The sequence below is a fragment of the Rhinolophus sinicus genome, chromosome 3 (assembly GCF_057876585.1).
Source record: "Rhinolophus sinicus isolate RSI-liver-muscle chromosome 3, RSI-T2T, whole genome shotgun sequence".
NCBI classification, from domain to species: domain Eukaryota; kingdom Metazoa; phylum Chordata; class Mammalia; order Chiroptera; family Rhinolophidae; genus Rhinolophus; species Rhinolophus sinicus.
This window is the reverse complement of record NC_142503.1, coordinates 107,368,775-107,395,779: the sequence shown is the minus strand read 5'-3', so window position 1 is coordinate 107,395,779 and position 27,005 is coordinate 107,368,775.

Below are 27,005 nucleotides of genomic sequence, written 5' to 3'. Positions count from 1 at the left end.
CTCTCCTCAAGGTCTAGTAAAAATTATTGCTACGTTAGCACCAAGGTGTAACAAAGTTTTGTGAGTGTTGTGGTGAATATATATAAGAGACATGGAAACACCAAAGGAAAGAGTAGTTACTCCTACCTGGATGTGGAGAGAGGGGCTCCTGAAAAGTTATACCAGAAAAAACAATGCTGAATGTTAAAAATAATAAGCAATCTTTTGTCTGATGAACAAAGAGGATATAACAGTCAGGATTCCAAAAAGAAACAGATGGCTTACTCCAAGGAGGCTAACGTGTGGAGGGTTTATTTACAAAGATAATTTATTTCTAAACAACAGTTAATTTCTGCACTGGAATAACTACTTGACAACTTACAAGAGCAAATGCTTGTGTAGTTAATATGAATAAATGCCATCAGTTAAGCATCTACCCTGCGTCAAGTGCTTCACTTATAATACCCCAATAAAAATAGGTATTTATTCATTCATTCATTCATTCATTGAGTAAATATTCAATGATCCCCTACCATTTGTCAGGCATTGTTTTGAGCACCAGAGATACAGCTGTGAAGAAAGCAGTCAAGGTCATTTCTTTCACGGGAATTTTACGGGAAAAGGCAAACAATAAACAAGTAAATAAGATAATTTTTGGCTAGTGATAGACATTATAAAGAAAAAATAACAAGCTTATATTAATCAAAGTGGCTGGTAAAGTTGGGGGAAGGAGGTTATTTTGGAAAAGACATTTGTGATAAGAATGAGTGATGAGAAAGAGCCTAGATTGCAGGACGAGGAGAGGGACATTTCAGACAAGGAGGATAAAAACCTAAGACTGCAAAACAAGGATAGTATGTTCAAGAAATAGGCAGTAAGCTTCAGTGAGGGCTTATGGAGTAAGTAAGCAAGGGAGCCCCAGGGAATGGGGGTGCCATCAGATGAGGTCTGAGAGGCCAGCAAAAGCCAGGTCATAAAAGCCAGGCTTTATGGGCCCTGGTTTAGTTTTATCTTCTTTTGAGTAATATAAGGTTGTCACTTGCTCTATTCACACAAGTAGAAAGTGTCAGAGTCCACATTCAAACCATGTCTGTCTGACTCAACCTATTTCACTAGACTAAGAGAAAAAGATTCTGTCACTTTATTGAGCATTACCCCACAAAGTAAGTTAGGAAGGATAGGCTGAAATTCTTGAAAGAAGACAGTAAAAGTGAAAGACCATATAGGCTAGTGATTTTTGTACTGATATACATAACTGTTGTTTCACATTCTTGCCACTTAAATTCTGCAAATGGAAAAGGTATTTCACTATTATTCGGTTAGTGCAAAAGCAACTGCGGTTTAAAAGGTTAAAAATTGCAGAAGCCGCAATTACTTTTGCAGTAACATAATATTATGAAATAGTGAAAGATGATGCGTAAGGAAGGTCAAATCATATTCCAAATTAATAAGGAAATTTTCAAATGAGACGTATCGTCTAGCTTACAACAGAGCTCAATTAAATTTTCTGTAGTTCAAATTAAAAAGATATGTTAAAACCCTAAGGTATCCCTCAGGTTATGAGAATTTCTACAGCTTAACCTGCACTCATCTGCTTGCTGAATTTTGACTCTATACCTGAAATAGGTGATTACGCTGAGAAAAACTGTGATTGCTACATTTTCAAACTAAGAAACGCGTTGGGGGATGGATTGGAACAGGATGGATGTGGAATGAAAAGATGTTAAAGGTAGGAAATTAGAAGGTACTAAGCAATTGAAATTCATCTGTATAAAAGCAAAGGCAGTTTTAGCGCAATCTGAATCATTAAGTCGGTACTGAATGTCACTGGTTATTATGGGAACTTGCGTAAAGGAAAATGGAAACAGCTGGATTTATAACTCCCATAAATGTGTTAAACAGCTGCCTACTCACTGCCAATGGAGATGATTAAGAGTGGTAAATGGTGAGACTTGTACATACAAATATGTGGGAAGGAAAAGGAATAAATTAATAAATCTTGAAATTTTAGGATACAGATGAAATATTTTTGAATTTTTTTAGACATTCCTTAATAAACCATTGGCTTGTCCTGAGAGTTTAAAAAAATCATAAAGCTCCAAAGTATGTTAAAAAAAAATGTTGTATTGAGTTGAAGCTGGTCTTCCATAAAAGGAACCTGCAAAGCTTATTGTCTGCCAGCTAACCACACTCCAACAACTGTCTCAAACAACTACAGAAATTCAAAGTGATACTTGTATATAATATCAATTATAATTTAGAAAAGCAAAAGTATTCATTCTAAACCACAATAAACTACATATATTAATGTGATCGTATAACTAATAAGGAAGTATTTATCTCATTTGTTATTCTCTTGATTTCCTATTTTCTATCCCCAGGATCAGTGCTGAATTCAGGACCTCCTTTGCCGACTTATGGACAATTGCAGTAAGCATCCAAACTATCTTCTGCAAGAATTCTCTAGTCCACTCTCTACACTGCTATCTGAGCCATCTTTCTGAAACATTACTTTCTGCTGAAACCCAGAATTCCCAAACCCTATAGGATATAAGTCAAACTGCTGATTACTAGTGTATACATATGTTTTAGTAACCTGGATGAAAACATTCGTTTCCTCATTTAAGTGTAGTGTGACCTAATGGATGTCAGGTGCACACCAGGATACTTTTGATGGTGAAGGAGGGAACTATCAATAATTACCCTGGGACAACAAGCATCAAGAGACTATCAAGGCAAATCAGGAAATATGATCAACTTATTTAAGAGCCAACACAGAAGATTCTTCAACAATTCCTTTCTTTTCCGAGACTAAATCAGTTGCTCCCTCCTCTGTGTTCCCATAGCACTTGGAATGTATCTTTACCTAGCAATTCCACATAGTATTGTGAGTAACTTTATCACATATACCCATGCTATGTTCATATGCCCAAGAAGCCAAAGGCACATCTTTGCATCCTGAGTACCAAGCACAAACTATATACTTAAAAAATGTTTAATAAATGTTTCTTGATGGTGAATTAATATTGAAGCAGCAGATTGACAGACCTAAGTGGAAGAAGTAAAAATCCAAGAAATGGAACACAAATCAGAGAGGGATCTGCCCGCCCAGATGATTCTATAAAATTATGTTGGATAGGAACTCCATACGAGTATTCATCACAAAGGAGAGGATATCCTACACAAATGACCAACACTGCCCGCCCAAAAATATGACCTAGGATTTGATCTTTGCGCTGATTCTTTGAGATGAGAGAATAACTTTTCATTCTTTCTTTAAATGGCAGTGTACAAAAGACAAAATACAAACTTTAAAAATCCTGGTTTAAAAATGCTTTGTGACATGGTAAATAGTATTTGCTTCCCAGTCACACCAGGCCTCCAATATTCCTTCTCAAATTCTTACTGAGGTACGGTCCCAAGGTTATTCTGCTCACTTGATTAAGACAGTTCTCACTTTACCCCTTACAAACGTTTCTTTCCCGTGTGATATTTCCCACACAGGAACATCACAGCTGATTCTGTGTAATCACCACAGCAGAAATGAGTGGACAAAAGGACGTGACTCTAATGGAAACATCTATGCCCCCAAATGGTGTATCATCAGGGATCCTGGTGAAAAATGCTCAGATCTTCAACTCTATTCTCTTATTTTGCAGAAGCATCTATTTCATTTTAAAAACATGTGATTCTGATAAAAAATAAAATGCTTTAAAACGAGACTGAAAATGAATACATGGGTAAGGCTTTGTATTATGAGTTTCAGTACTTTAGCAATCTTTGTAAAACCGTCTTTACCAGTAATATATAAGAAGAGGGCCCTCCTTCAAAGTCCTGCAAACCCTCACCCTAAGTAGAGCCCCTGTCACCTTTCAGAAATCTCAGCACAGCCTCATCAGGCCCCTGAGAGTCAGTCAGACATCACCTGGGATCCTCAGTCTATTATTCACAAACAAATGTTATCAAACATACTTCAAGCCAATTATGTCTAATCTAGCTACACCCCCACTTCCTTACTGCTCTGTACTTTCTCCTAGACTCTTCCCCTATTTTTCTTTTGATATAAGTTTATCATGAAAAAATATGTCTTTATTACAGACAACTCAGAAAATATTTTAAAAGTAGAAAGGATAAAAGTCATATATAGCAATACCAACATCTAAATGTACACAGATCACACATATGAGACATTCACCGCCTGCCTCATCCAGAATCATGTCCTCTAGAAACTTCCCCTGCCCATACCCCAGGCCATGGGGAAGGATCAGGGGCCTCGCCTTAACACTGACCCCATGCTCCTGGTCACAGCTGACTAGTCAGGGAAGCCAGTTCTTGACTGTCCAAAGACCAGTTTCATTCTCTTCATACACTGTCTCAAAAATGTAAGGCTTAGGGAGGCTGATGCTGATAATGGTATTTGTCACTAATATTTATGTGTTCTATAAGTAGGTAAAGAGGGGTCGTGGAGGACATAGGAGCACAGAAACCAGCAATAAGAAAAACCAGTAAGAGTCCTTGAGAGGCAGGCAGATTAGGACATCCATTCCTAGTGGATCCTTAGCGCTGGTTCCTAGGAGATATGGCAATAATTCAGCCCTGAATGTGCAAAACTGCTCATTGGTTCTTTACAATAATTCCCCATCCCTGCCCTTTATTGACTGAGTTTTATTCTTCTGTCATTGTTATGGTGCTATATGTACAACCAGATTTATATATGTATATTTCTTTGTTATGAAATGGTGCCATAGTATTTTGTTTTGTGATCCACTTTTTCAGTGAATACATCTTGAACATTTCTGTGTCATTAAATACCCTATATTTCCATGACTACAGAATTTTCTAACATGAAGATTATACCATAGGTCATATAATCAATGCCTTGCTGGAAGACACCTAGTTTATATTCAATGTTTCACTGTTGTAACTCCACCGCGTCTTCCCCAGACTTTCCAGAATCCCTTTTCTGTTATAAGTAACCTCCCTTAAAATGTTGTCAACCTTTACAAAGAATAGTCTCCATGGCTGTGCTCAACCCTCCAGAAATTCCAGAGTGCTGATGGCAGAGTCTCCCATTGCCACTTGTAAAGGCAAAATAGAAAAACAATAAGAGACCAAGCTTTGGAGCAAGACTGCACACCTGGGTTCAAATCCCAGCTCCACCAATTTCTGAGCTGCCTCTGCTGCCAAGATTCTCATCTCGGTTCATCTCAGTTACTTCCTCTCAAGGCTATACCAAGGATCTTGTCATCACTGAAAAATACCCCACCTAAGAAAACATTAACTTCTAAGGCCACATCTTTTCTCACAGTTGTCAACCTTTCTTGTTTAGTCAAGAAAATGAAGGGTACCATGCAGGGTCAGTTTTAACTGGAAACCTCCTTATTTATACTCATAGCCCTTCTTGCTTCTTTTATTCCATTCTCAGAGGATTAAATAGTTCTCTTCCTGCTCAAGGCCTAATTCCCTACATAAATCGTGTCCCTTTCTCCTCCTCCTTCAGTATTTCGCTCCCTTTATCATCATTCAGACTCCTTTATATACAACTTCTTTCCTTCTCTATGTCTTTCCCCTCACCTGAAAACAAACTCAAGTTTTTGTCAGGAAAACAACAACAAACAAACCCAAAAATAAGAGAAAAGAAATGCTTCCTCAAGCTTTATATCCATCTCTAGTTACTGCCAAGATGGTTTTTCCCATGTCTTAGGCAACATTTTCAAAAATCTGCATTGTTTCCACTTCCTCACCTCCCATTCACTCAATAAAATTTATGCCATGCTCCCTAGGTGCCTGGCAGTGAACCCATTCCCTAATCACCCAGGAACTCGTTTTTTCTTTTTATCATTAAGCAACATATTTATTAGCATTGATACAGAGACTTACACAAGCCTTTTTTTCTTAAGAGATAAATTACAAGGTATTCAAGTTACAATTTTTAGATAAACTTTCTAATTTGAGACATCAGGTGGTAAAAGATCAGTGTTACCCCACATGGCATTTGCTTATAAAGTTTAGAAGTTAACAGCTCTGCAGCTTTTCAGGATATGAATGTGTTGGTCTTACCCCTTTGGTGTCTGACACCCAGGAATTCTTAATTATCAAATCTATTAACATTTCTCAGGCTGTCTCCTTCTGGACTTTCTCTGCAGTTTTGACAGTACTGATCATTGCATCAGTCTCCACTCCGCGGTGTCTCTGTGAACATCCTGGTTGTTTTTCGTTGTTGTCCTCGTCTCAAAGAAGAATTGCACTAAATGGAGTTAAACAGGTAAGGAAGACCTTATTCAGGGTTATTGCAAAAGGGAAGAGAGGCTGAATTTAACTCCATTGAAACAAAAGGCAGAAAGAGTTGTATATGCTTTTATGAACCAAAGGAAAAGAACTGGAAGACTTTAGGGGGGAGGTTGGTCAATACTATTAGCGCATCTGTATTTGCTAATTGGTGATTATGGAAGTTAGGATCCTATCTTGCCACAAAGACTGGGAAAGAGGAGCATTGTCTTTCTTGATAATTACATTTCAAAGGGATGACTCCCAGGTCCTTGAGAAAGACTTTCCTGGTTGTAAAATAAGCAAGAAGCTAGGAGAAGGTTTACATCTCAAAAAGAAACAATCGCAAGTGTCCTAAATGGAAGAAAAGGAAGGTCAGGAGCCTACAGTCAGGAAGAAACTTCCCTAAAGTTTAGTCAAGCTGGGGGAAATGTTAAGGCCTTAATTAGTGACTCTCTACGATGCTTTTCCCTTTTCTCTTGCTCTTCTGTCACATCTTCAATGCAGGGGTCATTGATAATTATTCTTTTACCCTCTGCTCATCTTACTCAACACTTCTATCTGGGAAATCTTCACCATCTCATGATTTCAGTTACTATGCGTGATATATCCTGAACAACTCTTCTCATTCCGTCACTGCCCCAAAATCACAGTGTTTTCTCATAAATACTTTTCAGATTCATCCCCTCCCATTAATCTCTACTGTAATTTTTTGCCTCAGTCATTCCAACAGCTTTTAAAATCAGTGCCCTTCTGTGAGTCTCCCTTCACACAGATGTCAAGTACCTAACTAAGATGTAAATCTAACCGGTGATTCCACAGCTTAAAACTCTTCAGATGCTCCAGAGTCTGACTCCCTAACACAGACAGCACACAGGCCTCCGTGACCAGGGCCCCACCCATCTCTGCTGCCTCATCTCTTGAAATTTTGCAGTGTGCACACGATGTTGTCTCTCATCTCCAATCCTTGGCTTGTGTTTTTTCCTACCTATTTTATGCCCATTCCCTCAACAAACCAAATCCAACCTGTCCAGTATGATCAGCTTAATTGTCACTTTCCCCAGAAGCCCCTGATTCCCTGTAATGGGTAAAGTGCCCTCTAAATGCTCCACAGGTAACACTGTGCACCTAGCCCTAGTTATCTGCGTGTTTGTGTATTTCCCACTGAACACAAATTCCTTATGAGAGCCTCATCTTTGCCATTTGTATATCCCCAGCAAAAAGTACATTGCCTGGTACATAGTAGATGTTTAACAATTGTTTGTTGAAGTATTCATTAAATGAATAAATACGCTAATGGTATATTTTGTAAATGATAAATTTGTAAATGAAAGATGGGTGAGTTTGACCTCATTTTTACACTCACAACCAGATAATAAAGAAAGCAAATACTTCCCTAGACATACGCACATTTATTAGTAAGCAGGCCTAAAATGATCTTAAAATCTGAATGAACTCCTAGCTCTCTGACTTCTTAAGTGCTTTAACCATACACTGTACAAAAACTTCTCTTGGGTAGAGGGGACATGTATGAACATATTCTAGAGGCAGAATCTGGTTAACCTGACAGTGGGCTTCAGGCAATCAGAATCCTCCAAAGTCATGAAAACATACCAGACCATTTCAGCAATAAGCCTCAGGTGCCATTTCTAAAGATGAAGGGCCAAAAATCTCACCACAATGTTATTTCCCATTTAGGGAAGGCGAGGAATGCCTCTAAACCATTTTAGCCCATTTAATATTTTTAAGCCACTACTTTCCCCCCCATCACTCATGTATATCATCCGTTATGCTAATTAACAACCTATTACTTCTGCCAATGAAAACCTATTGCTAACATGCTGATTAGCTAATCTTTGGTCCGAGAGAGGAAAAAAGCTGAAGTACTTGTAATAATGCCTCTGGAGTGTGGCCTTGCTAATTAAATGCTGGTTGACCCCCCCTGGAGTGTGAATACTGGATTAGAGCAACTGATTGACCCTCTGGTGGGGATTAAAGCTAACTAATGAATATTTACATCACACTACTTACTGAAGTATTATAAGTAGATTATAGACATCAGAACAGCCACCATCTAACATGAGTATAAATTCTGACTATGAAGAACTCCCAAACTTTAGCTCTCCTATAGAATGAGAAAATTGGGGTCCTAAATTTATTTTCTAACTGATTTTGTATGCACCTTGCAAATATGCTCTCTACCATCAATATTTAAGAAGAGAGAAAAGGAAATATATTTAATGTACCTGTCCAAATGTTTAACACTGCACCTCAGAGGAAAATGTTTCTTCCTGTTTTTATGTCATCAGCTTATGACCTGAGGTATAAAGATAAATTTCTCCAAAGTGCTTCTTTTTATTAACAAGAGAAAATAAATAGGAACTTTCAGCATTCCAAGATACAATGCTTTCTTTTTTAATATCATCGTATTAATCTTTACCTCTGCAATGGTGATGAAAAACATGTGGCATGATTTTGTTTAGTCTTGAATAAGACATATTAGCAAAGTTAATCCAGGGAAGATGTATTGTATCATGCATCTGAAACCTACAGTATTAATACAGTTCTCAAACGTGTAGGATAAAGGTATAATTTTCCTTGGGAAGTCACAACATCATAGATCAACACATGGTGCAGCTTATTAAAAGACATTTTGATATATTTTCCCTCCATTTCTCTGAGATATGAATACTAGTCAATTTCATACCTCTAATATGGTTTTCTGTGTCATATGCTTGAAATACTATATGTGACAAGGAAAGACTCCTCAGTGTTAAATACTAAATCTTTGCTCAATTCTTATAAAGGTAAAGCATGATCAAAAAATGGACTGAAGAACAAGGAAAAATGTTGATATATTGAGGTAGTTTTAATTCTCTGTGTCAGTATAATGGGGAACAATACACAAACATACACATAAACATAATAACTAGCTGTTAATCATGTTTTCTATATTATAAAGTAGGTGCTACATATTATAAATTAAATATTTCACCTCAACTTTGTATAAGTTAAACAGAGTGTGCTCAAAAACACTGAGTTCTGTTTTAATGTTAGGTAAGGCCCTCATTTCTCCAGAATAAAAATTTTAAAGTACTCTAAGTTCATCAAGCTGGTAAATCGGGTTTTTCAATTTTCTGCTGTTACTGGTGTGCTGTCCAACATATCAATACTGAAAAAGTAGGACTATGATGACGAGAGCAAGTATTTCAGACAGGATTTATCCTAAGCAAACTTGTGAAAAAAGGCCTAGATTTGTTTGCCAAGTGCTAGAACTCCTGCTCTTAGCACTACTTCTTTGCTTCTACGTCCCTCTTGCTATATTTTACAGCTCCCCATGAGCCACTCGTGGATTCGCATAAGTAAAAATGTGAGGACATAGCAAAAAGGTGTCACCTTGGAAATGAGCCCTCACCAAACATTGAATCTCCCAACACCGTGATCTTAAACTTCCCAGGCTCCAGACCTGTGAGAAACGAAGTTGTGTTGCTTATAAGCCATTCAGTCTATGGCATTTTGTTATAGCAGCCCAAATGGACTAAGACATTATTAATATAAGATCACGGCTAAATAAGAAATTTCCTTACAAACATATTTGAATATTAATGTATTCATTATCCAACAAATATTCACTGAGTGTCTCCAAAGCTCTAAACGCTGTTCTGTTCAATACTATTAGGGATACATCAGTGAAACACAGGAGTGAAGAAAGCACGCAATGATCACAGATTTCATAAATGTTTACATTCTAGCAAGAAGAGAGAGACAATAAACAACAGAGAGAGTTATATTCATATCTTAAAAGGCAACTAGCACTACCGAAAAAAAGAAGAAAATAAAACAGTGTAAGGGATCAGTAGCAGAGGGAGGCGGAAAGGATTGCAATCTCTGAGACGGTGACACACGAGGTCTGATAATTAAGGTTGCGAACTTTGTTGCAACGATGTTGCTAACCTTTTTTAGATATCAGAGGGATTATCCATTATGAATTTGTACCAACTGGACAAACAGTTAGCCAAGTTTAATATTTGGAAGCACTGAAAAGGCTGCATGAAAAAGTTAGACGACCTGAACTTTTTGCCAACAATTCATGGCTCTTGCATCACGACAATGCACCAGCTCACATGGCACTGTCTCTGAGGGAGTTTTTAGCCAGTAAACAAATCACTGTAGTGGAACACCCTCCCTACTCACCTGATTTGGCCCCCAGTGACTTCTTTCTTTGCCCGAAGATAAAGGAAATATTGAAAGGAAGACATTTTGATGACATTCAGGACATCAAGGGTAACACGACGACAGCTCTGATGGCCATTCCAGAAAAAGAGTTCCAAAATTGCTTTGAAGGGTGGACTAGGTGCTGGCATCAGTGCATAACTTCCCAAGGGGAGTACTTTGAAGGTGACTGTAGTGATATTCAGCAATGAGGTATGTAGCACTTTTTCTAGGATGAGTTCGCGAACTTAATTGTCACCTTGTATGGCCAGAGACTGGAAGGCGGTGAGGAACTAACTATTAGGATGTGTGAGGAAAGCACATTCAGGGCAGAAAACAGCCACTGCAAAGGCGCTAAGGCAGGAGCATGTCTGGCATGCTTGAGGAGCAGCAAAGAAGACTGTGGCTAAGCAGAATGAGCCAAAAAGAGAGTAATAGTAAAGAAGATTGGAAAGAAAAGGGGGAAGAGGAAGCAGAGAGGAAACACCAGGTTATCTGGGCCTTGTTAATAAAACCTTTCATATGAACTTAATCTGTCATGGTCAAACCCATTGTAGGAATTCCAGTTATAACTGCGCATTTATTTCCTTTATTCATTCCATAATGTTTGAGTGCTCAAAAAAGTGTCAAGCACTATGTGAAAGGCTGGGGATTCAAAAATGGAAAACGTACCTTTGGAGGGTTTATAATTTAGCAGGAATACAAAGCAGGAATTACAGTATAAAGTGAAAAGTCCTATACTGGGAATATTTAGAAGACGCGCTCAGAATACAGGAGAAATGGCTCAATACGGAGTGCAGCCCATAAGATGGGAAGTGGAGAGTCAGGAAAGAGTGGGCAGTACTTGAGCTGAGCTGACCTGGTGTCTCTTATACATGGGAAGGGCATTCTAGACAAGAAAGGTAGATAAGCAAAGTCAGAAAGCAATAAAAAAAAAAAAAGCATGATGTTTTCTGGGTATCATAAATAGTTCAGTAGCTTCTCAGCAAGAGAATGTGTTGTCTTGTCAGCATCAGAATCGAATGAATCGTGTATCCTTCCCCTGTGCCCTGTTTTGATGGGTAATTGGTCAGGGGTCCTTAATAGGAGGAATGGCAGAACTAGCCACAGACACATTTTTCTCATTCCAGTTCAAGATCACAAATCTACGTGGTCACTTCTGGGGTTCTTGCATTTACAAGGTGTCTCTACCCAGTGCACTCAACCCTGCAAGACACATCTGCTCTTCCCTTATGAGGTCACTTGTGGGCATGGCCAAAGCACAGCACCTCTTTCCTTTCCATCCTCCTCCTCAAGCTGCTGTCACTCACATAACCTTTCATCCTAACGGTTCTGCTAGATCAGTAATATCTGCTCCCACTTGACAGAACTTTAGTGGGGTAATGCTTTTTAATTCCTGCAACAGCTTGTTTCTGTGTTTTAGGCCATCTCTGACATTCATCTTGGGGCATAGACAGATATTTAGTTTAAGGAAGATCAGTAATGGGTCATTTTTTTGTATTCTTCAGAGGTAGCCATTGGAGCCTCAGATGGGATGGGAGATGTTAAGACAGAGAAGAGCCTCCTGGAAATGGCAGCTGAGTGGGGCCTCCAGGGAAGGGCACCAGCAAAGGAGGTCTTGTGACCACATAACCAAAGGCCTCTAAAACCGTGATGCCTAAGAGTCAATTGTAGGCAGTTTCCTTAAAATTACAGTAATCCTTGCCTTCCCAGCTCTATTGTGCCCCAGAAAGAGAGAGAGAGAGAGTAGCAACCATGTGTAGGGCACAGCTGTGGGGAGAGAGCAAAGTTACCAGAGAAGGTAAAACAGCAATTAGAGTTCAAGAACAGAGCCAAAGAAAGAATTTCCTGAATGTGTCTGCTACTCTCCTTCCCCACTGACATCATTGTGGTCCAAGCAACTGTTATCCTAAATTACTGACAAAGTCTCCCAAATAATTTGACACTCATTCCTTCCCTAGCTCCAACCCTCAATCCACCCACCTGCTCATCTTCTTAAAATGTTAACCATCTCCTCTCTTCAGTCATTTGCACAAAACCCTCCCATTGCACTGGGACTGAAATCCAAAATTCTTCCCATGACCTCCATGGCCTGCCCTGATTTAACACCCATTCACTTCTCCAATCACATCTCACACCTCCAGGTCTTTATCAGAAGGTCGGGCATCTTAGCACATGCTGTTCTTATTCCCTAGTGTGCAAATCCCGTTATTCTACCTGGTACCTACTCATTCTTCAGGTATCAGCTAAACTCTTGTTTTTCAGAACAGTTTTCCTGACTCCACTCTTCACCCACATCATTATCTGTCTTATCAAATTCATCATGATTGGCCAACATAACTGTTTATTGTCCTCCTAAATCACTAGCCTGTAAGCTCCATGAGAGCAATCGTTACACCTCTTTCCTTCTGTAGTCTGAATTTAGCAGAAGACCTGGTATACAGTAAGTGTGACCATCACAAAATTGCCCATACTTCTCTTCAATGGAGAAAAAACATCCAGCTCCTTAATCTCGCTCTAAATAATCTTTTTTTCCTCACTATTCCTCACAGCAGGGTAAACCAAAAATAAAACAAACACAATAGAAAAACAAACACAACACACTAAAGGTCCACTTTGATAAACTCAATCTGATGTGATGCTCAAATATTCCCCCTTTAGGTAATGCTATGATTTTTTTAGGCAAAATCGTGTAGTTTCACATGTCTGTGCCCATCTCCAGGTAATAATATTACAATGGCTTCAGGGTATAGGCAATGTATACGTGATCGAGAGGCAAAGAAGGTGTGGGGGGCATACTCTGGCCGCCTGGAGTGACAGTCCCCAGTTCATGGAGTGCTGCTTGGCAAGCTGGTCCTCAGAGCTGCTGGTAGATCTCAGACCCTCATCCTTCTAGTCTTGATTAGGCTCCGGCAGTGCTCGCTAGCTTTTCTCAACTCTGGGTGCCCTGGCTGGTCCCTCTAAACCTCCACCACATTGAGCTAGCTACGAGTATATATTTTCCTCCCTATATGACTCTTATTCCCATGACAGAACAGACCCTTTGGCAGACAGCCCACTACTGAATCTAGCGTCCAAACATATGTGATCCTGAAGGATGAGGAAAAAAGTATTTAGAAACGCTCTCTCAAAAATGTTTGAATTCCAGCCAATTACCATGCTGTAAAATCCTTTTTGACTGTCAAAAACTGGCAATGAACACTTCTCTTTTCATCCCTGCCATCATCTTAATCTTGGGGGCAGACGAATGCTTCCGGTAGACTATGGAATTAATGTACACTCAAAAAATGAAAGAAATTGTTAAATGTTTTTGTACATTATTTCTCTTGCTTAACGAAATCTCAATCAATAAACATTTGTTGTAGAAAAGAAATGTTTGAGTTTTTTAATTGACAAAAGGTGAAATACAGGAAAAGGAAACAAACCTACCAGACCTAATTATCCACAGAGTTGGTAATAAAACTCTGCAAAAGTAAGTATTTGGTATAGTCTTTCTTTGCCTTACTACAATTTTATCTTGCAGAAATAAAAAACGGGACCTATAAATGTAATTTTTAAGAAAACTACTGCTATAGGAGTTCATGGTTGCTGTTTATGTACAAGTTGAAGTTTGTAAGCCTAGACTATAGGCTTAAAATAAAACAAAAAGATCCTTATTTTGCTCCTTTTTTCTTCAAGGAAAATCATCTTCAATAGATAAAGTAAAAAATCACTGAAAGATATTGAAAACCTATGTGATTTAAATGAAAATAATTTATAACACTAAGAAAAAGTCTATCCCAGAATATGGAAAGCACCATAGTTGTAATTTTAAATTGCTACTCATAATTTTGAGGAATTTTGACTAATGGGAGAGGTACTAGGGAGGCTATAAGAATGTTTTTGGAGCTGCTCCTTGAAAGATAAAAGTATGTAAAAATGGTCTTCAAAAGTTGAGAAAACACACAACGTAAACTTTAGCTATAGTGCGAGTAAAGGAGGCAGTTAAAGAAGCCTGGAAATGGTTAACATCAAATCCCAGGGAACCAAAAATGTCAGGTTAAGTAATTTAGTGATTTTTATTTATTCTCCAATCCTAGGAACAAAACTTACATTGTTTTCATTGTTATTTATTTTATCAAAGACATACTGCCGATCATAAGCACACTTTTAGAGATTTCATGCCTATGTGTGCAGTCGCCTATGATTACTTCAATTGTTTCAACTATGCATACAATTATTTTTATCAATTATTCTTACCCAGAGACCTTAAATCAAGGGAAGGAGAACTGAGTGGACGTGCCCGAGAAAGGCTTCCGGAAGAGATATGGTCTTAACACTAACTTTGAAATAAGGTAGACAAACTTTGTCAGAGAAGCAGAAAAATTAATTCTCAAAGATAGAAAATATCTTTTTCTATCTGAGATGACAAAGAAGCAAGAGAGCCAAGAGACAGAGCAGATTTGTTAGACTAATAAAGAGAAGTGTGAAGGTATATTATAATAGAAAGAGGTATATTTTACATCTCCTATTTCCACTTACTACAAAGTTCCCAAGGACAGAGAACTTAACTTACTACCTACAAAAGTAAATTATTATTTCCAAAGATTTGATAGGTTGTCCTGCCATGGCCAGTCATAGCAGTGTTCCTTCCTTTCTTTATGGGACTCAGGCTGCTTTCTGTTTTTCCCAAGGTAAGATATCAGAAAGTGTCCGTTTGACAATATATCTTTTACATTGCCTTCCAAATTTTACAGTCATAAGTGGAAATAGATTTCTCCATCATTTATGTCCTCTTTCCAAAGATAGTAGAAATTCAGACTCAATGATCACCTCTGCTTTTTTTTCCCCTTCAGAACAGAAATGATGGTTCTTCTGTATGAAACAAGAATGAGTAACATAGTAATATGAAAGTTTAGAATTTATACAGAACAATAAATCTCAGCTTCAGGTTTGCTTTATGGAAAGTTTTCAGAATACCCCTTAGAAAATATATTTATGAATAAATACTATGGAAATTGCACTGGACATACTCCAGGTTCTCAATAAGCATTTATTAAATGATTAATGGATGAAGGTAGACCCTGATGAACAAGCAGGTAAGAACTAAATACTGTATTGGTCAGTGTTTTCAACAGGGACCAACAATTAAGAGACTGTTTGCAGTCTACAATTAAGGATAAACATATAAGATCATTTACTTCGTAATACTTATAACTAAATTCAGTACTATCCTTAGCTTCTGATTGCGATGATATAAAAGGGATAGAATTCATAACCACAAAACTGGACAGCAGCCAGTACAAGGCTCCAATCCCTGCAAAAAGGAGAAAAGCAATGGGAGCCCTGTGATCGTACCAGTCCACTGCCTGCAGTCAGTTTCTAGGCCACTGTGCAAGGAAAGAGAACCCAAATAGACTCTAGAGTTCCACTAAGTCTAAGAAAGAGAAATTGGAGTGTGAGGAGGCCAAGACAGCTAGAATCCTCCCACCCCCCCGCCCCGGGAGGAAAGCACACAGAGAGAGCTCTGGGATCCCTTTGGATAACTACTGATATATGAGAGGAAACTACAAAAGACCAGGAAAATAACCACTGAAAAGTAGTAGGCAGACTTGACGTAGTGCTAGAAATTACTCATATTTTTACCAGGCAGAGTGAAAACACTTCGTAATAAGAAGGGTATTAGATAAAGTTCTGAGAAAGATATCTTCCTAGGAGTGGGACTAAATTAGCCCTAGGTTAATAAATAAAGTTGAGTTATTTATTAAATAAGTAAATATTTAATAAATAAATTTTATTACACCCTAATAAAATTTAAAACAAAGCTTCAAATATCCAATCGGTTTCAAATAACATAACTTTATACTGGAATAAAGCCCAATCCAATTTAAAAGAATACAATAGAATACAGCAACCAAGAAAATATAATTTACAATGACCATCATCCAATAAAAGCATTACTAGAGATGTGGAGATAAAGGAACAGATAGATGACTAATGACTAAGAGAAATATCAATCAATAGAACCAGCCACAGAAATAACAGAGATGATACAATTAGCATTAAAGTACATTTAAATGGACATTATAACTACTTTCTATAGTTCAAGAAGGTAGAGAAAAATCTGAACCTGATGAAGAGAAAAATTGATGAGATATAAAATACATATTGAATGCCTAAAGACCAAATAACTTCATTTAGTGTTCTTTTCAGGAAATGACATCAGAATAAGTACTTCAAAAAAATGAGTAAACTTGTAAAGACAACAACAGAAACTATTCAAAATAAAGCATCGAGAGAAAAAATGTTGAGGAAAAAGTGAACAGAGCATCAATCATTTGTGGGATAATGTCAAATAATCTAACATACTTGTAATTTGAGTCCTAGAAGGAGAGGCAAAAAAGTGAAGAAATATGACTGAAAAAAATCTCTCTATCTGATGAAACTATAAAACCTCAGAAATAAGGATATCAGCAAATCTGAAGTAAAAGAAATAAAAAACAAAGCAAGGCCACATCTAATAAAATTGCTGAATATCAGTAGTAAGAAAAAAATCTTTAAAGCAGTTTGAGAGAGAGAGAGATTATGAAAGATGATGGGATGTTGCCAAATGTTTGAGAACATGCTCTTTGAGGAAAAAGCATGACTTGTAGAATTTGCTTCCTGTGATATAAAGCCACCCACTTGGCCTATTGCATCTGTCAATCTGATGTCCTTGAATGCTGAGTTTGGAATGCAGGCACACAATCAGCTCTCACAAGGTGGTACAAGTTGGACCCAGCACACTACCCAGCACACAGAGGACAATATAAGAATGGTAGCAGACTTCTTTTCAGCAGCAATACAAGCAAGAGGACAAAAGCACAGTTAGCTTAAAGTATTTATAGAAAAAAAAAGAAAAGTCCACTTGGAATTTTCTACCAAGCAAAATATCATTCAGAAATAAACACAAACGAGACTTTTTTACTTAAACACAAGGTTAACTTGAATAAGAGACTGCCATCAGACTAATACTACAATACATATTGAAATAAGTTCTTAAAGGCAGAAGGGAAATGACATTAGATGGAAATCTGAAGAGTGATAGAAAGGATAACATGTCAGTAAGCACTGAATTATGTATTTCTCATTTGAAAACTCTTTCAACAATAATTGACTATTAAAAGCAGGAATAATGACAATGTACTTGGACATCTATTTCATATGTAGAAGTAAAATGCATGCCAACGATAGCACAAAGGACGAGAAAAGAAATGGAGCTGCATAGTTTTAAGCTTCTTATTTTCTAGATGAAGTGGCATAATATTATCTGAAGATAGACTGTAAAATATAGAAAACAAATAAAATAAAATGATATAGATTTTAAGCTAAGAGTAGAAATGAAACCGGAATAATTAACAAAAATCCAAATAAGTCAGGGAAAAGAGAAAAAATTAAAAAGCTAAGACAAATGAAAAAACAAATATCAAGATAGTTAAAATCCACATTTATGGATATTGTATTAAATGTAAATGATTTACACACTCCAATTAAAAGACTGAAAGATTGGATACAAAGTAAGACCCTAATACATGTTCTCATAAAAAAAAAAAAAACATTTTAAACATAAATATAAAAACAGATAATTTAAAATGAAAGAATGGAACATAATATTCCCTGCAAACAGATTTTCAAAAACTCAAGTTATCATATTTATATCAGTAAAACTAAATTTCAGGGCACTAAAAGCATGAATTGTCAAAGAAAAAAATCAAAATATTATTCTTCATCAAAATTTAAAACTTTGCTCTTCAAAAGACAATCTTTGGAAACTTAAAGAAATCAAACCATGCCTGTAAGAATATATTTATAAAATAAATATTAAAGGATTTGTAACCAGAACATAATTTTTTTTAAACCCAGTTTTTAAAAAAATGAATAAAAGATTTTGATAGGCTCTTCATTATAGAACACAGACAAATGATCAATAAATATAGAAAAAGAAACTCAACATCTATAGTCTTTAGGGAACTGTGAATTAAAACTTCAGTGAGATACCACTCAACACTCAGTAAACACCACTTTAAAATAAATAAAACACCACTTTAAAAAAATAAAAAGACCGACAATAATCAAATGCTGGTTATGAGAAATCATGAAGCAACTGTAATGCTCACATATTTCTGGTGGGAATGTAAAATGGCATAGCAACTTTGGGAAGCTTTATGGCAGTGTCTCACAATGTTTAACATTCATATGTATAAGGTGTAATCAAAAACTATGGTGAATGTTTACATTTTAAAAATGTGTTACAGTAAAAGACACATTGCCATTAATCCCCCTCACTTCGAACACACGTATCCCATCATTCTTACCACTTTCTGGAAGTCCTCTTTCGTGAGTATTTTTACTTGCACTGTCCTGGCTGCCTCGATGTCCTGAATCATTTTTACTTTGGGGAAGAGCCAGAAGTAGCACAGTGCCACATCCAGTGAATAAGGTAGATGAGGACACACTGTAATGTTTTTGACAGAAATTGCCGTACCAGAAGCAATGTGTGATACGAAATGTTGTTATGATAGAGGATGAAGTAAAGACACTCACGAAAGAGGACTTCCAGAACTGCTTCAGAAAGTGGCAGGAATGATGGGATGAGTATGTTCAAAGTGAGGAGAAGTATTTTGAGGGGGATTAATGGTAATGTGTCTTTCACCGTAATAAATGTTTTTTAGTTAAACATTCACCATATCTTTTGATCACACCACGTATATAACTCAGACACCCTATTCCTAGGTATTTACCCAGGAGAAATTAACACATTTGTCCACACAAACTTGTACTTGATTATACAAAGAAGTTTTAGTTATATTAGGCAAAATACAGGAAACTACCCAAATGTCTATTCCTTGATGACTGGATAAACAAAGTGTGTTACATCCATCTGATGGAATACTATTCGGTAATAAAAAGAAATAAACTACTGATATATGCAACAATATAGATGAATTTTTAAAACATTGTGCTAAAAGAAGCCAGACACAAATGGTTATCTTCTGGCTTATTCTTTTTATATTCTAGAAAAGGCAAAACTATAGTTACAGAAAGCAAATCAGGGGTTACACAGGCCTGGGGTAAGATTGGAAATTAACTACACAGGTGCACAGCGAAACCTACGGGGTAACAGAAATGTCCTCAGTCCCTTTGGTAGCTAGATAACTGCACACTTCCGTTAAAGCTAACTGAATCGTTTAATTTTATTATATTTAAATTACACTTCAATAAAGCTGATTATTCAAACAACAACAACTACAAAAAAAACAAAAAACCACTTTTGTTCAATCCTCACTAAAGACCCAAACTCAGTTAAAACTTTGGCTCACTGAAACTTATAACCAAGATATAAGTCTTAATGACAATTTTAGAGATGAAAGTTTTATTTTGTAAGTGACAAACCAAGGGAGGACAATTAATTTTTCTTATCTCAAGAGCGACCACACAGCCTAGTTTGCCTGGACAGTCCGGTTTTATTTGTGCTGTTCTGGTGGCATCATTATTAATGGCACTCTCTTTCTCTTTCCAACGTGTCCCAGTTTGTGTGAATTTTATGGTCACTCTGCCTACATCATTCATCAAATTAGTAGCATGCAAACTCTCACACTCATGGTTCCTTACTCCCAACCACTGCTTCTCATTGAATCACACTGCCATCAGTCTGATACAGGAAGATGGGGAACAGTACCACCGGTAAGTCATCCTGTCAGGTAGATTTGATGAATAGGTAAACACATTCTCCACCAACACACACATTTATACTCATACACGCTCATTCATACTGACCTACATATGTGGATGCTTACACACACAAACTTATACACAGGAATTTACAGCCTAGCTGAATCTTAGGATGTTTTCTTAACCTCTTATCTTTCACCAGGATTACCAATTTAGGTAAAGTTTTACATCTAGCTTTTAGAGAAATCTACGTAGCTCAAAACCCTGCCTGAATTACGAATCCTTTTCATTATCCATCCCATCAACATAACAACCTATGCCTCTTAAATCTGCATTTGCAATAATCAAGAAGACTCAGCAACTTACATTTTAGGGATGTGGGTATCTCAGTCCATTCAGGCTGCTATAACAAATGTCATAAACTGGGTGGCTTATAAGCAAGCATTTCTTTCTCACAGCTCTGTAGGCTGGCAAGTCTAAGATCATAGTGTCAGCAGGTTCAGTATCTGGTGACAGCCTGCTTCCTAGTTCACAGATGGTGATTCGTTTTTTGCTGTATCCTCACAGAGTGACAGTGGCTAGGAAGCTCTATCTGGCCTCTATTATAAGGGCACTAATTCCATTCATACGGGCTGGACCCTCATGACCTAATCACCTCCCAAGACCATCACCTTAGGGGTTAAGATTTCAACATATAAACTTTGGGGAGAACACAAACATTAAGACTATAGCAATGGACCAGATAAAATAAGAGTCAGGGGGATGCTATAGGAATACATGAAAAGAGAATCCTGAGTACTTTCTCCTTGACCTTTGTACATCTTTCCATGAGAAAGCCGTTGAAAGTCTACCCGGTGATTACCCCTGCACTGTCCTAGTATTTCACGGTATGCAGCACTAGCCAAATAGCATTAAATATATTTTATCTGGAACAGTAAACCATCAGGTCCAGAGTATCAATTGCCACTTAAAATCATATGTTTTCCACAAGATCCAGGAAAAGTCTAAAACTGGAACATGGTAATCATCAAAATAATGTGTGTTCTATACTGTGTAATGTCATAGATAAGTGATTCTCAGTTCAGAGGGTCTTACCTGTTAGTGTATCAGAATCATTGATATGGCCCTAACACCACCACCCACCTTCTCCTGACCATATGAAAACCACTACCTAAAAGAAGCTCCTCAGAAAAGTGCCTCAAAGCTCTCAAGTATGTAGGAGTAAATACAAATGAGAACAGTCACTATAGATACTCATCTATCACGTTCATTTATTGACCTTAGAATAGGTTAAAAACGTGTTAGTTTTTTACAACAGGTAAGTTTCCAAATACTTTGTACAGTATGGTACTAAACATAAACTGTGTACCCATCAAATAATAACTCCCTATTCCTTCCTCTTCCAGAATGATCCCATTTTTGTAATAAAAGCTTGGAAGTATATATATATATATATATATATATATATATATATATATATATATATATATATCAACTGTCTTAAAATGATCTTATTTGATCAACATTCAATAAACATTTGTGCTGCTCCTATTTTATGTCTCTCCAAAAATGGTACACTGGATTAAAGATCTTTAAAAACTGTTTTGAACCTCATAGAATAAATGAGACAGAACATGCATAGCCTTAGAAATAGCACCTGGCACCACAGTCACCACTATATTGATGTTAGTTATTACTATCATTTGTTTTGTTACTCTGTGATTTTTTTCCTAGGGTGAATTAGTTTTATACTCAAAACAAAGGTTACTGTGAAATCTTCAATAACAGAAGGCCCTCATGAAGTCACTATAAACTATGTAAAGAATTCTTATCCAAATCATAAAATATTTTATAAATGCAAAGCAATAATATACAAAGATATCACCCATATGAGCAAACCTACCAATGGAATAATCCCAAAACACAACACTAAATAAGGATGTACCTAGGAGAGGCCCAACCAGGGAAGAAAGGTTTGACATGCTGAGTGCAGGTTTCCCAAACTTCAAGTCTGTCTCTCAGCCCTCAGGTTCCAATGGTCGCTCTAGGTCCTACCCATTATGCTCTTGCATTATCCATCGCCTGATTTCTTTTAGCTGTGACTCATTCCATTTCAGTCCTGGGGCTTAGGCTAATTTGTTCAGCTATATAAAGGAATACAATATAATGGCACAAATCCTGATTAGGAACTTCCAGAACTGCAGGTTTTCCTATGTGCACAGACCAGCAGGGTTTAGTTCTGCCAGGAAGGTAGGCCTATATCCTCTCTTTCTTTTGTTCTCCAAACATTTCCTGTCCCAATACTTTATAGTACTACATACATTACTCTCATGTTCTGCTGCTCTGAATGTGAGGGTTTCATAGTCAGTGGTGCAAAGCTTACATCCTCAGTAGATACGGGTAAATGACTCCAACCCTTTAAAATGTAGCTCTTCACGCAGAAAGGTGTTGAATACAGCCATTTGTATCATCTATGCTAGTTCTACCGTCTCAGCTTTACCGCTAAACTTCAAGACTGTTGAGAAAGTCACTAAATTGTGTGTACTGCTTACTAGAGAAAAAGGATATGTCATCAGGGTCTTATGCTTTAACACTTTGGGGTCCTAATCTCTTAGTCAGTCCTTTTTAGTGACTAATCCAAGCCACATTTGCATTAATAGCCTTAACCCCAGTCACAAGTTTAATTTGTTTAAAACTATATTTAGGCCATTGGGAGCCTCTATAATGAATTTCATTAAACAGAAAGATTACATAATGTACTCTTTTATGATTAATTAACTGTATAAAGATGGTAATTATAATTAAACTCATAATTTGACTCGTGTGTCATTATCATAATAATTGATCAAGTCATTTTACCCCCCCGAGCATTCAAAAACTGCAATGTATGTGAAACAGAAACAATCTTAAATCATTTAAAAAATGTAATTTTCACACATATTGCAGAAACTCTCCAATCTTTTTTCAGTCCTTTAAGCTAATGGCCACATCCCTGACTCCCTACCAAATACTTTTATTACTCAAAAGACGACAATATTTTTATCTATAACATTTCAGATCAGAATGACTGTATAGGTTAGGCATATATGTTTTTGCTTTTAAAATACAGGTTTGCTCCTTTCCTGGGATTAGTCAACTTTGTGTGTGGGGGTTCTGGCCACAATACTACATAAGAAGGCAGCACTATTCAGAAACCCCAAGGAACACACTTTCAGAAGTGTGACCTCAGTGACCTGGTACAAGCAGTGGCACTAGACACTCTGGAATATTTCCATTTCGAAAATGAGAAGGAAGACGCGGGATCCTGGCTCCGCACAGCAGCCCAGAAGACCCACACAAATGCTCACCAGGAATTGTAATTAACCTCCATGAACCGCCACATTCAAGGCTTTCAAAGGATTTATCCTGAAACATCACTGTCTTCCTAGTGCACCCGTGTATCTGGAGAACTATACGACAACAGCTGTGAGGAAATGCTGCCAGCAAAACAAACAGCAGCAGCATTACGACTATTTTTAGCCTCCAGGATGGAGTCAGCCCAGGGCTGCTGGCTGGGCTCAGAGCCAGGTACCCAAGCGACTGAATTCTAAGTGCATAGGAGCAGGACCATGTAAGTGACAAGTCAGGATCGTTCAGGAAAATCCGGACTGAGCATAGCGCTCTCTCTGAAATTGCTATACTTGCGTAAACGTCTTAAGGAAACAGTGGAGACAGTGTGAATTTTATCGTGCCATAGGTTCTGCCATCCAAAACCACACTCCTTGCGAGCATGGGAGTAAAGTGAATACATATAATGACATTTTGGATTTTTTTTTTTCTTTCAATTTTCTAATCCTACTTACCTTTCCAAATTTAGTTCAGGCACTGTCTTCTATGAGAAGCCTTTATGCTTGCCGATCCCAAGCATTTTTCATGCTGTGTTGTCATCCATGATTGTAAACGCCTTTCAAGCAAGAAACTATCCTTCATTCATCTTTGCAGCCCCAACACCTAGCACAACACCTGACATTAGGACCTAAAAATAATTGTTTATGAATGAATAACAGAGTGCCTTTCCAGTTCTGAAATCCAATAAGATTGAGATAGGCTAGTCAGATACCCAAAAGAGCCTTCACAAATGAGGCAAATGGCAGCTAACTCGGGTAGAAGTGGAAGGCTTCGGAAAGTGCTGAGAGAAAGATCCACTTGGCTCCATAGGACAGGCCTGAGATGGGCACCAGTTAATAAAAGGAAAGGACAAAAAAAAAATGTTTCACTTACTAGTTCTGCCCAGGACTCACCTGGGGCTTTCTGTAGTAAGTTAAATGAGACCAAGTTTGGACTCTGCACAATAAACAAGAAGAATGACCTAACAACAATCAAGATTTCTAACCATTCTAAAAAACAGCAGAAGGGGCACCAAATCTTCAAGACACGTTTTAAAAATACCTACATTTACAGTTCCCCTGGGGTACAACGTGTTTCAGTGTCCCCAGTAAAGCATTACTGCCCCACCTTAGAAGAATTTTGGAAGTCTGTGGGTTGTTTTTCTTTCTCTTTCTTCCCTCCTTTCTTTCTTTCTTTCTTTCTTTCTTTCTTTCTTTCTTTCTTTCTTTCTTTCTTTCTTTCTCTTTCTTTTTTTCTTTCTTTTCTTTTTTTGACATTTTTCGTACCTGTGTATTACATGCTAAAATGTATATTATTTTATTATAACTTACTCTCTTTTTATATTTCCCTCAAATTACGAGTTAGTTTCCATTTGATAATTAGTGTACATAGGTTTCATTATCTATAATTTTGTTTAAGGAAAGTAAAGAGGGCATCACATAATATTTGCTATTAAAAAGCTCAGTCTCACCTCCAGGCATCCCAAAGAATAGACCAAGAAAACGCGGAAACAGCTTTACCAACTAGAGTACAGAGCTTATGTATAATACATTTCCATTTCCCATTGGTCTTTGTCTCTATTCATTTCCAAAGTTATGTAGGTCAGTAGCTTTTCCTCCCACCTCCATCACTGAGGTTCCTTCAGACATTTTTAATACAGTTAGATTTTTTTTCAGCACACTCTGCATTCCATCATGGGATTCCCCCAAACTCTTAAATAATTTTTATAATTGGCATACAGTAAAGTTCACTCTCTGTGCTGTCAAGTACTGCGGGTCTTGAGAAATGTATAGTGTCATGTAACCACCATGACAGTAATATTCAGAATAGTTTCATCACCCTAAAAAATTCCCTGTACTTCACACACTCAATTGTTCTTCCCTTCACAAATTCCTGGCAATCATTAACCTGTCTAACCACTCCAACATTTTGCTTTTGCAGAATGTCAGAGAAATGGAATCATACAATATAAAGCCTTTGCAGACCAGTTTCTTTCACCTAGCAATATACAGTTAAGATTCATCCATGTTTTTGTATAGTTTGATAGTTCTTTCTTTTTTATCGTTGATTATTCTATAGTATGAACGTGTAAGTTTGTTTATCCATTCACCCATTGAAAAATATCCTGGTTGCTTCTGTTTGGGGTGAATATGAACAAACACTCATATACAAGTTTTTATTTGGACATAAATTTTCAAATCAATTGGATAAATACCTAGGAGCACAACTGCTGGGTAGCATGGCAAGAGTATGTTTGGCTTTGAAAGAAATTGAAAAACCACATTCCAAAATGGCTCTACAAGTTTGTATTCCCGCCAGCCATGAATGAGAGCTCCTGTCGCTCTGCATCTTTGCCAGTACTCGGCACTGTCAGTTTTATGGGTTTCACCCATTCTAATATACTATATGTAGTGTTATCTCATTGTTCTTTTAACCCATAAATAATGTTGGGAATCTTTTCACAATGTTATTTGACATCTGTACATCTTCTGTGGTGAGGTGTTTGTTCAGATCTTTTGCCAATTTTTAATTGCATTTTTTATTTTCTTACTGTCGAATTTTAGGAGTTTTGCATACTTTGGCTACAAGTCTTTTATCAGATATGTGATTTGTAAATAGTTTCTCCTAGTCAGGGACTTGTCTTTTTATTCTCTTAACAGTGTGTTTCACGGAGTAAAGTTTTAATTTTATTATAATGTCCAACTTATCAATTTTTTCTTTCATGGAGTAAGTTTTTAATGTTATATCAAAATTCATAGCCAAACCCAAAGTCACACAGATTTTTCTCCTATATTTTCTTCTAGAAGTTTTATAGTTTTGCATTTTATATTTAGGTCTATTATCCATTTTGGTTAAATTTTGTGTGGCGATGTTTTGGGGTTTTGGGTTTTTGTTTTGTTTTGTTTTGCATATGGATTCCCAATTGTTCCATATTCCATCTTGTTTTAAGTGTGTATGTTGGAATGGAAGAGTGAGGTGATGGGGAAGAGTGGTGGTAGAAGTAAGAAACTAAAGCCAGTAGCGGAATTGAGTAGATAAATGAGGTGACCCTGCTGTGTTCACTCTGAGCATCTTTTAGTCTTCTCTTTTCACAGCTCCTCCAGGAAAGCAGAGTAAACAAGCTTCAGGAGGCCTACTTGGTGTTTCAGAGTTCTCATTTGTCTCTGAGAAAAATGCCTGCCTGAACTACTTCACAGGGTTGTTTTAGAGGACAAAAGAGATCATGAAAAATTAAGGCACTTTGAAAAATCCAAAGACCTGTACAAATGTAGGTTAACAAGCACCATTTTATATAATGAACAGTCTTCCTTTAAGCTCCTTTTCTACACTGTGCCTGGGAGGAAGAATCATTGCCTTACTTATTGGAGAACTTTTCATCCTATAAGCATTGAATCTAGAGAGCATTTCCATGTCATGCTCTCATGTGCTCTGATTGGCATTCTCTGCAGAGCAATTGGATAAGATCAAGCATTCTTCAATTCCACATATTT